The sequence below is a fragment of the Trachemys scripta genome, chromosome 13, assembly GCF_013100865.1.
Source record: "Trachemys scripta elegans isolate TJP31775 chromosome 13, CAS_Tse_1.0, whole genome shotgun sequence".
Classification (NCBI taxonomy): Eukaryota; Metazoa; Chordata; order Testudines; family Emydidae; genus Trachemys; species Trachemys scripta.
In genome coordinates, this window is record NC_048310.1 from 39,312,484 (window position 1) to 39,322,458 (window position 9,975).

Consider the following 9,975-nt stretch of genomic DNA (forward strand, 5'->3'; position numbering starts at 1 on the left):
TTTGATACAGCGAATACAACTAGCCAGGGTGATCACATGTAATGATGACAGAGGATATTGACCCTCCTGCATCATGGCTTGAGCCAGTCTCTGTCCACTAGAGACCAGGAGGGGTCCATGTGTGATGTGGATTATCCGGCACCTCCTACTGTGGGGTTCTTACACCTTCCCCTGCAGCAGCTGGTGCCAGTCATGGCTGGAGATAGGATACTGGGTTGCACCCAGGGTCTGACCCAGTCTGGCAGCTCCTATGTGCCTCATGCTCACTGTATTCGCCCTGCCTGTCCCCTTGGCCAGGCTCCACACTCTGCTCCAGCTGGGACAGTCTGTGCCCCGAGGGAGCTCTCCTGCCATTCCTCTTGCCCCACCTTGAGCCCCACAGGGGCACTCCTGACCCCAGGAAAGTCTGGTGCTCCTCTTAGCGCAGCTGGAGCCTGGACCGTAACCAGCCAGAGCCAGAAACTCAGCAGGCAGGGTGCCAGCAATGGCTGCCAAGTCCAGGGGTACAGAGCAATGTGGCGTGGTGACATCACAAACCCCAGCTGGGGCCGAGAGGCCTGAGCACCCTCCCCCAAACCCAGAAAGCATGGGAGAAAACTGACAGCTCCAGCCGCCTCCAGGTCCGAGCCACAGGGGGCTCCACTCCCCCATGGCTTTTGACACCCCACCTGGGCTCTCGGAGTCGTGAGTGATCCCTCCCACCCCGCCTACCCAGAGATTGCAGGCAGCCAGAGAGACAGGTGGGTTCTGGCCTGGTGCATGCTTCGCCAGGCACGGTGCAAAGACCAGGGGCTCTGTCGGCAGGGCCTGGGGCAGTCAGCCAGCGAGAGATCCCAGCCCAGAGATCCTGGGGGGCAGGATTCCATCAGGCTCGAGATGAGGGAGACCAGCTGTGGCCAGCACCGTCCCTACAGAACAAGCAGCTGCACCCCTGCCATCTGGCTGGGGGAGGGGTGCGGGAAGCAGAACCCACAGAGGTTGGTGTATGTCTGCGAGGGGTCAGGGCGGGAGAAGATACGTGGCAGTGAAACCCAGCGTACCCGGCTGGGCCCAGAGACGAGATATGGCCTGGAATGGAGCCAGTGGGAATAGTTGGGCTGGAGGGAAGCGCCCAGACACACTGGGAAAGGACCGTCCTTGCCCCTACATTGCTCGTGTTGCCGGTTATCACACACACTGGGGGTGGCGGGGGGCAGGCGACAGTCCCACAATCTCCTTGCGGGGTTAATAAATGACAAACAGCTGCGATAAGCATGGTCCAAGCATGGGCCCCGCAGGTTCTGAGCTGGCCCTACGCCCGTCAGGAGGTGTCTAGATGGGGCTAGGCTGGGGCTAGGAGCAGCCGATTGGGTTCTGACAACTCGCTGAAACATCTCTCGGTCAGTTATTAGCCTGCTGCAGCCTGTCAATGGGACTGCAACCGGCGGCGCAGGCAGGGAGGCGTTCACCGTAAAGCAGGCGCTACCGTACTGTGCTCGGGCAATTGGAGACACACATGCATGGCAGTGCCCAGCACGTCTCTAGCTCTGCCTGCAGGGGGTCTCCACAGCCCCCTTCCCGTCTACATCCGCAGACCCATGCAGATGGGGGAAGTCACACAGTGAGTCACGGGACTCTGGGACCTGACCCCAGCGCTCTGCAATGCCTTCTCTGGTAGCCCACACGGCCGCCTGCTCTTCCAGTGGTAACAGATCTCCCGCTAGGGCCAGCTTCTTGCTTAGACAAAGGGTGATGGGCGACGCCTGCAGATGGAGCAGGCTGCTGGCACACTCTTTGGTACCTGTCACTCTCGGCAGTCTCTAAAAGCTGGCATCACTGTGACTGTCCCCTGGCAGGTGCTGCCATCTGCTGTCACCCAACAGTAACACTGGTACGGAGCTGGCTCCATAGAATTACAAGGGCAAAACAGAAGGGCTGGAGGTGTCGCAAGGAAGGGGTCAGGACACTAGGGAGCGAAGTCCACAGCCTGACTTTGGCGGCCACAGGGGAGTCGCTGCAGGATCTCTGGCCACGTGGCCAAAGCAGTAGCGTGGGATGTTTGCAGACCCAGGGCAGGCCTGGCACAGGTCAGGTTTGAGATCTATTGGCAAAGCTGCTCAGGGAGCAGGAGGGCTTGTGAGTCGAGACAGAGGCATCAGCACATCTGTGCGTGTGTGGGCACATACAATCCTGGGAGTGTAAGATAAGGGGGGCTATGGGGCAGGATTGAGGGCCACCAACAGCGTTGAGTGGGGAACCAGGGAAATCATCAACAAAAATTATTCTTGGACATGAATTTAAATAAACAACAACAAAAACTGACTCGTTTCCCGAGAGCCCTGGGTTGTTAGGACTGAACGGGGCTGGCGTGGTGCGAGGCTCTTAATCCCATTTGTTCACTTCGGCATTTATCAGTACTTTGCATGGCCCCTTGCAGCCTTTCCTCCTTCTCCACACCAGAAGGGCCGAGAAACATCTTGTTAAAAGGGCTGGTGTTGTAACACCCCTCCCACTCCCAAGCTTGGCAGGAGAATGAGGGGTTGGTGTTGTCCCTGTTTTATGTTCACAGCACACACAGTAACATTCATGCTCTTGCTGGATGATTGCAACATAAACAACTTCATTTCTTCGACTCCAGAGCCCTAGCACAAAAACCCCAAGACAGAGAGAGAAAACAGGCTGCTCCCCAAGGCACTGAGGCACACTTACCTCACTCGAGGCTGGAGGGCACAGAGTGGCTGCTGCTCCCAGATGCTCCCCACAGTGCCCCTGTTTGCAAGAATGAGTCAGAACACCCCACCACCACCCTTAGGCGGCGTCTACAATTGGAGCTAGGGGTGTAATTCCCAGCTCACACCGACATACTTGTGCAAGTGTTCATCAAGCTAGTGAGCTAAAATTAGTATCATGAGCAGTGGAATGGCTAGTCACCCGCGTACGAACTCACCTGGACCCCATGGGTTCGTGGTCAGGGTGCCCAGCCATGCCGCCGCCCGTACTACCATGGCTACACTATTGATTTTAGCACACAAGCTCGATGAGAGCTCCCACAACTACGTCTATGCAAGCTAGGAATTGCCCAGCCTGAAAGCAATAGCTTGCAATTCTAGCACAGTCCTCAGCACAGCACCCTTCCACAGAAGATTAGGGTTGGAAGAGACCTCAGGAGGTCATCTAGTCCCACCCACTGCTCAAAGCAGGACCAATTCCCAACTAAATCATCCCAGCCAGGGCTTTGTCAAGCTGGGCCTTAAAAACCTCCAAGGAAGGAGACTCCACCACCTCCCTAGGTAACGCAGTCCAGTGCTTTCACCACCCTCCTAGTGAAATAGTGTTTCCTAATATCCAACCTAGACCTCCCCCACTGCAACTTGAGACCATTGCTCCTTGTTCTGTCATCTGCCACCACTGAGAACAGCCAAGCTCCATCCTCTTTGGAACCCTCCTTCAGGTAGTTGAAGCTGCTATCAAATCCCCCCTCACTCTTCTCTTCTGCAGACTAAATTACCCCAGTTCCCTCAGCCTCTCCTCATAAGCCATGTGCCCCAGCCCTCTAAATCATCTTCCAGTTCTTTACAGAAAGAGCCAAGGTTTCCATGCAGACAGGGTTTTTTTCATAAGGGCAGTGGCACCTGCTGTGCGAAGGTTTCAGGACTGGGCAGAGCACTCGAGGCAGTTTGGGTGGGAGTGTCCCAGTGCTGGCTGGCGCCAGGGGGTTGGTTCATGCGGTTTCACATCACTGCAGCCATCTGAGGCGAAATTTGCCACCAAGTTTTTATGTTTAGGGTGATTAAAGCAGGAGGACAAATTTTCAAGCACTGTTTACATCTGGATCCCCTGGTACCAGCTCTGGGTTCCTCACTGGCTGAGCCAAAGCCACGTGGAGCAAAGTGCAAAGACCAAGGGGCCTGTGCTGTGTCTGCACACTGAGACGTTTGCTTTTCTGCATTGCCTTCCCAGCTTGGCCATTCTCTTTCCATGGGCCGGGGGTGGCCCAGAAGAGGGAGCCCTTGCCCCCCTGCCCGAGCTGCTCCGCTGGCGCTGCAATGTGAATAAGGTGTCTGGGTGTAGACAAGGGGCCAGCTCCTCGGCTGGCGGCGCTCGGCCAGACTCCATGGAAGACATTGCTGCTCCGAGCGCAGCCAGAGCTGGCCCCAAACGCAGCAGCCTATTTCAAAGGCCGCGAGAGGGCTGCAGGACAGGATGGCTCCGGCCCGTCTGCATCCCAGCGCTGCCTGCGGCGGAGCAGCTGCAGCTCGGAGCAGGCTTGCAGCTCTGTGCTAGGGCCATGAGCTCCGCCTACGCTACCGGCTTAGCCCTGGTGCAGCTGTCAGCGTTGGGGACGGATTGTGCTGGCGCAGAACCCCAGGTGGCACTGGTATCCCTCGCACCCTGGCTCCGTCCAGTACCAGCCTCCTCCCAACGCCGTTCCCCACCGACCTCGGTCTGGGGCCAGGCTGGGCCACGCCTGGCCCCTGACAAGAGCAGTCAGGACCAAGGGTCAGAGCAGGGTTAAAGCCTGTCAAACCCGCCTGAGGCGGGACTTCCTGTGGGCTGTGTCCTCAGTAGGTCAAGGCTAGTGGCCCGTACACTGCTCATACCTGCTGCTGGGTGGCAGAATGGCACTGTTTGGTACCTGGCAACTCTCCAGGCCTGGGTGTGAGACATGCTGGGCCCGGGCCATAGCACTAGCTCTGCCTGGCTCTGCACATAGAGGAGAGCTACAGGTCTGTGCAGTGCAAACTGCCCTTGTTCACTGGTTCACTCTGGAGCCTAATGACATCCAACTCTTACGTTCACTGGTTACCATTTTAGAAAGAACACCCAGCTGCTCTGGAGCAGTGGAAGCCATCAGAATGGGGCGCACATCAGATACCACCGAGAGGGGAGACCCAAGTCAAGGTCTTTGGGTTACCCAGGAAAGGCTGCAAACACAGACCCTCTTCTTCTACAGCCCTCCGAGAGCAGGGAGCCCCGGAGGGCACAATGGGTATGGAGGAAGGTGTGGAGAGTTTTCAGAGAGGAACCCAGCATGGTGGGTGGGGTGCCCTTGGGGTGGCCACAAGCCCTGGAGTGACTCACTCGACTGGCCTTCGCTGAACGCTCACACGACATGCAGACGAAGTTACTCAGGATGTGAACCGAAGCCACAGGCGCCTTCCCGAGGAGTATTTCAAGTCTCGGCCAACACTAACACAGCCAAGGAAGCACCAGGCTAGAGGCTCTGGCAGTTGGAAGAAAACTGCCTGGCACAGGGGAGGGGGTCCTCATGGCTTGACAAAGCAGCAGCCGTGAGCCAGGCAGGTTTTCAGCCATTGGCTGGCCAAGCCCGGGCAGAGCCCGCTCTCGCTGCCCCACTGCCTGGGGTGTAGGCCCCATAGCATGTCTAGGGGGCGACTCAAACCAGACTCACGTACCATTGGTGTCCCTCAGCTGACGAGGCAGCCAGCATGAGTGGGGAGAACGACCCTTCATCCTGGGAAGGGTCATGACCTCCCCGGCAGGTGGGGCAGCACATTTGCCTTGGTGTAAGTGCAGTCTCGGAGCTCCACACGGGGCCAGGCCACGGCTGCAGGGGGTCGAGGGTTTGTACACAGGACTTCGGGGAGCAGTGAATCGCGAGGGCAGGTCCAGCAGGGAGCTGGTGTGGCAGATCCTGCTCAAGCAAGCTGCCCTCCGAGTGATGGAAAGAAGCCTCCGGCCCAAGTGTCCTTGGCTTTGCTGTGCCAGGCTTCGCCCCAGCAGCAGGGAGCGGCCGGGAGCTGGCAGCACCAGGACAGCAGGGCTCAGGCTGGGGAAACAGCTCCTTACCCCATCCCTGACACCGCAACTGGCTAGAAGATCCTGCAGCTGCTCCCCCGGCAGGACCCTCCCCATCCAGCACTGGGCAGTGTGTGTGTGGGGGGGGACGTTCCCTCACTCCCCCAAGCAGATGGGTGAAGGTACACGCCAGCCGCACTCAGACACCGCCAGCCCCGCAGCTGCCCTCCTCAGCCCTGCATTCCCAGCTGGGCCTTCCCAGTCCCCACCTCTCGCCTTGTGTGCTGGGTCCTTCCTCACAGCCTCCTCACCCTCCTTCACCATCCACCCCACAGATCCTGCCACAGCCAGCTCCCCTCCGCCAGCCCTTTATCCACCAAACTCTTCATCCCTTCCCACCTCTTGAAAGGAGGGGCAGGAATGCCTACGCTCCTCCTCTACCCGAGATCCCGCCCAGGGGCATCTACCCAGCCCCTCTCTCCAATGCCCACAGGAGGACTGAGGGCACCTCTAGCACTTGAGCAACTCCACTGACCCCTCTCTCCCGACCCCGGCTGCCCCTGAAATGCTGAGCCCCGTGGGCGTGAGCAGCTGGTGCATGGACTGAGAGAGGATGGCCAGGGTGCTGAGGGACCCTAAGAGAACTGTTCCTCTAACGTACCTGTTTATCCAGAAGCGGCGTCCCTGGCCTCAATTAAGCAGAATCTGATGCTGACGAAAGGCAGCTCGGAGGAGCCCAGCACGAGCTGCTTGCTCTTACGGCCCCAGCATGGACGAGAGGGCGTGTGCGCCAGCAGGGACAGGAAAGGTTGGAATTGTACAGGGGCTGCTAAGGGAAACCAGTCCAGCTTGTCACTGTTTCGCTTTTCTCTGGCGGGCGAAGGCACCTGAAGGGACTCTTCCAAAATGCAATTTTTCTCGTTTGTGGTTTATCCAAGAAGCATCAGGAAGGGGAAATCTGTCCTGGAGTTGCTGGAGGTTTTCCCCGCGGGCCCAGTTATTTGAGAACTTTCTGAGCCCTGAACAGAAGGGGCCAGAGTGTTGCAATTCCCCTCCAAGGAGAGCTTTTCTCTCAGCTGTTTAATCGGTGTAAACAAAGCAATCCGGGCGTTTGAAATCGTCTGGCTAAGAAACGCTTCCCCGCGCAGTTAGGGGTCACCTCTGGGGGTCTGGGATGTCCTAAGCGTTCCAGGCCTCCAGAGAGTCTTCCAGGATCAGCAGAGGAGACGAGACCCGGATGGCTAATGCAACAAAGAAGCAGGGAAAAAAGAAGCATATAAACCCTTCCCAGCCGCCTGTGCCCACCCCGCCGGGAAAGGCAAGAGCCCCCTTGTTTCCCTTTGCAGGTTCTTTCCGGGCCGAGGGCTGCAGGGTGCCTTTAAGAGGCGGGGTGGGGGGGTTGGAGCCCGTTCCCCACCTGGCCCTGGCCCCGACACCTCTTCGGAACAGGGGAGACCTGCAGCAGCTGACATGGGGAGGCGATGCCTGGGTGGCCTCTGCTCAGAGCTACTTCTCTCATGGGCCACTTAACTCCCTCGAGTGCAGGCCACTGCCTGTATTGCACCATCCCCTTCCCGGGACCAACGCGCCCAGGGGAGCCCCACGTGGGCAGCCGGGCAGTGCGGGGTTAACCTCCAGCCGAGTGGGGAATTCTCTAGTTGCCAAGTGACTTCCTCTGGTGAACAATGACAGCACAAGGATCGGGGTAGCCGTGTTAGTCTGGATCTACAAAAACAACCAGGAGTCCGGTGGCACCTTAAAGTCTAACAGATTTATTGGGCATAAGCTTTGGTGGGTAAAAACCTTCCGACGCATCTGCAGAAGTGGAGGTTTTACCCACAAAAGCTTATGCCCAAATAAATCTGTTAGTCTTTAAGGGGCCACCGGACCCAGTGACAGCGCAGTGCACAGGGCCTGGGGCCAGGCGGTGACCGCATGACCCAGCCCGGCCCGGCCCGCTGCCCCCGAGGCGAGGAGGGAGGAAGCCTCCGGCACATCAGCTGCGGTCCCCACTCACCGTCGGGGGCCGCTGTGGACAGCGCGATGCAGCAGCGCCCGGCCCGGCCCGGGCACCCGGAGCCCCCGTGCAGCAGGGGGCAGCGCCCGGCCCGGGCACCCGGAGCCCCCGTGCAGCAGGGGCAGCGGGCCCGGTCCTGCTCCCCAGCGTCCCGCGGCGGCCGAGCAGCCCCGCTGGGGACAAGACGGCGCCTTCCTGGGAGAGCCCCTAGCGGGAGCAGGGAAACCCGACCGCTGCCTGGAGCGGCCCCCAGCCAGCCCCGGGGAGAGAGCGGCGCAGGCGGCAGGCTGAAGCCGCCGGCTGCTCACCGGGCCCTGGCTGCAAAGGCTCGTGCCCCCGGGAAAAGCCCGGCTGGTGTCCAAGCGCCCAGGGAACTCCCAAACCAGGCGTCGCACCCCTCCGCAGCCACTTCGAATTGCACCAACACCGGCTTTGCCCGGAGTCTCGGCGCCTTAGTCACTGGGACCTGCTGGGACCACGGACGGACTCACCGACCCCGGGGGCTGGACATGCCACTTCTGCCAACACTCAGGCAGCTCCGAGCAGCTGCCTTGCTCCCTGCCGCTCCTTCCCGGCCAGCCCGCAGCCGCCTGCTCCACCAGGAGCTGCCGGAGCCACCCCCTCCCCGGCCAGGCTGGGCTGCTTGAAGAGCTGCCTTACGCTGGGGACACAGGTCCTGCCTCCCATTAACTGCTCCACCTCCCACAGAGCAGCTTCAGCAGCCCCACGTTAAAGGGCCAGCACCGTCCTTTCTCCCTCCCCCTCCCCTTTGGCTGGTCCCTGCAAGGCTCTGCAAACCCTCCCCAGCTGTAGGGTCACCCCTCCGACCTCCTGGAGAACAGGAGCAAAGCAGACTCACCCAGCCACCCCGGGCAATCCCCTGGCCTCCTGCTAAGAAGCTCAGGTCCATGAGTTAACAGAGGGGCTTTAAATGGAGGCCAGGGCTGGGCCCCCAGCTGCAGTAAAGTGCAGCTCTACCTTGAGAAGTGACTCTGTAGAAATGGCTCCTGTCTCCGCTCAACAGCTCCCCGCGTGTCTCAGTCAGAGCCACCGACCTGGCTAAGAGACATGTCTGCTACTTGCTACTCCTGGGGGCCCTGCGGGGCCGGCCTGGCCACGGGGGAGAGTCTGTTTCTGGGGGCCCTGCGGGGCCGGCCTGGCCATGGGGGAGGAAGCCAGAGTCTGTCCCCGTGGGCCCTGGGGGCAGCCCAGCCACAGAGGAGGGAGCCGGAGTCTGTCCCCGTGGGGCCTGCTAGAAGTAAATCCACCAACTGCCATGGCCCAGTGGTCTGATCGGAGATGACTGGTCCCGTGGATGGTGACCTGATCCCACATTGATTCAGTATCACTGGCCCTGAAACTCCCCAAAGTGTCTGTATTTCACCCAGTGCCCCTGTGACCTGTGCATCACAACGGTATGTCAGTCTATGATTCCCTGTGCCCTGGCCACTCATAACATCCAGCCCGTCTGGGCTAGGACAAGGGGCCGTGGTTAAACAGTGCTAGCTCACCCATTTTAACAAACATGGTTCATATTGGCCATGAGGACAGTCACAGCTGGCCCTGAATCCACTCCAGCAGCGCTGGTTCGGTGGGGTGGCTGACCGGGTATGGACATATGGCTAGGTTGGAAGAACGAATTGCAAAGTGCATTTCTCAAGGACTAGGCAGCCAGTGATCACATGGGCACCAAAGGTTTCGGTGGTGCAGTAAGAAGGCAATGGCAGACACAGACTGCTCGTCCAGCTAGCCCATCTCAGGGACCCAGCAGATCAGTCCAGCTGGTGGTCCATCGGCAAGGAGGCCCTGTCCCTTTGGGAGCTGCCGTGTTGAGGGTGAATGTAGACAGGGTTTAACACCGTTCACACCCTGTTCCTTGTCACACACCCCTAACATGCTTTAGTGACAATAATGAATTGTAGAACTTCCCCAATGCACAGATGGGGAACCCGAGGCAACAACCACGGAAAAGACCTGCCAAACTCCCACAGCGGATCCATGGCAGAGCCTGGAGTAGAATCCAGGTCTCCTGACTCCTAGTCTTCCCCCCGATGACCAACCCCTTGCAACCAGCGTTCTTGCTATGCTGGAGCTTTTCAGCCTTGCCTCTTTCTCAGGAAGCGTCCCACACGGTTCAGGATCAGGTCACTGTTCTCCCCCCTGCCCATTGTGTATCCTCTGAGTGTTTAGCTAAGGCTGTGTACCAGGCAGACATCTTC

At 59.3% G+C, this 9,975-nt stretch overlaps 1 protein-coding gene across 1 annotated transcript in view; it reads right to left on the bottom strand.

Annotated features, from left to right (window-relative positions):
• Window positions 1–6,933, bottom strand: part of RIPOR1 (RHO family interacting cell polarization regulator 1) — a 102,909-nt gene extending 95,976 nt beyond the window's left edge. Inside the window, exon 1 of the mRNA XM_034788342.1 lies at window positions 6,401–6,933. The gene's annotated coding sequence lies outside the window, so the exon portion shown is untranslated. The remainder of the gene's footprint in view (window positions 1–6,400) is intronic.
• Between the last annotated feature and the right edge of the window lie 3,042 nt (window positions 6,934–9,975).